The sequence below is a fragment of the Echinops telfairi genome, unplaced genomic scaffold (genome assembly GCF_000313985.2).
Source record: "Echinops telfairi isolate 266 unplaced genomic scaffold, ASM31398v2 ScPeMD7_7463;HRSCAF=8501, whole genome shotgun sequence".
NCBI lineage: Eukaryota > Metazoa > Chordata > Mammalia > Afrosoricida > Tenrecidae > Echinops > Echinops telfairi.
This window is the reverse complement of record NW_022111363.1, coordinates 4671866-4673362: the sequence shown is the minus strand read 5'-3', so window position 1 is coordinate 4673362 and position 1497 is coordinate 4671866.

The window sequence follows — 1497 nt, the reverse complement described above, 5'->3', positions numbered from 1 at the left end:
TTTTAATTGTGCATTAGGTGAGGGTTTACCTCTCAGATCATGTTTGCATTCACCAACTTAGATACCTTTTCGAGCCTCCCAATAGCTTGCCCTGTTTTCTTCCTCCTCCTTTTCCCCATCTCCCTGCTGTATCATGTAATCTTCCTCATCGCCCAACGCAACACCAGCCGACTGGCCTGTTGCTTTTCTTTCCTCCATTCTCCTCCCGCCCCACAACCATCGACGTCTGTTTCTTTTATGTGAGCATCTATTTCTTGATTTTAAAAAATCACGACAGTGGTCCCATGTAGTGCTGTCCTTTTGTGACTGACTAACTTCCCTCAGTGTAATGTCCTCCAAATCCATCCATGTCACGAGGTGTTTCAGTTTCAACACCTTTAACGATGTTAGTATTCCTTTGTATGTGTGCATCAAAGTTATTCATCCATTCTTCCACCAGTGGGCATGGCAGTTGTTTCCATCTTGTTGCTATTGTGAATAATGCTGCAATGAACGGGGGTGAGCAAGTACAAGGGGACACCCCCCAAAACCCGGGATTCCTCTCCCCACCCCAAAGCTATGTATTTAAATTTTTTACAAAACAACTTTATCACCTTCACGGTACTCTCCATTATACTTAATTCATTGGTCAAACCTGCGATTCCGTTCTTGGAAACATGTTTCAAACTCATCTGTTTGGATGGCTGACAGCACCTCCCTCGTTTTTTCCTTCCCCTCCTCTATGTCGTCAAATTGCTGTCCTTCCATGCCCCTCTGCATTCGCAGAAACAAAAAGAAGCTGCAGGGAGCAAAGTCAGGTGAGTAAGGTGTGTGGGACAAGAGAGGCGTGCTGTTTTTGCCAAAAACTGGCGCACTTAGATGATTGTGTGAGAAGTTGCATTGTCGTGGTGGCAAAACCAGTCTGCCACCAAGCAGGCCTTTTTTGTCTCACACTGTTATGCAATCTTTTCAGAACCTCTAAATAGAAAGCCCATGTATGGGCTTTATTATTATTATCCCTATTTGATTGAATGTTTTTATGAAGAATGGATGTTAGCTTCTGTCAGATGCCTTTTCTGCATCAAACGGTTTCATTGTCATTTTTTCTTTTTTTTTACTTATTAGATGAATTGATTGTTTTCCTAATGCTTAACCATCTTTGCATACCTGAGATGAACCCCATTTGATCAAGAAGCAGTACTTTTAAACATTTTAATGAATTCTATTGATCACAATTTTGTTGAGAATTTTTGCATCTGTGCTAATAAGGAATATTGATCTATGATTTTCTGTTCTGGTGATGTCTTTGCCTGGAATTAGTGTCAGGATTGTGCTTGCTTCACCCAATGAACTTGGGACCTTGCCATCCTTTTCTGTATTCTGGAATAATTTGAATAGAATTGGTGTCAACTCTTCTCTGAATGTTCGCTAGAATTCCACAATGGATCGATCACCTTTCTTTGGAATGGACACGCATAAAGATCTCTTCTAGTCAGTTGACTGGATAGCTGTCTTCCA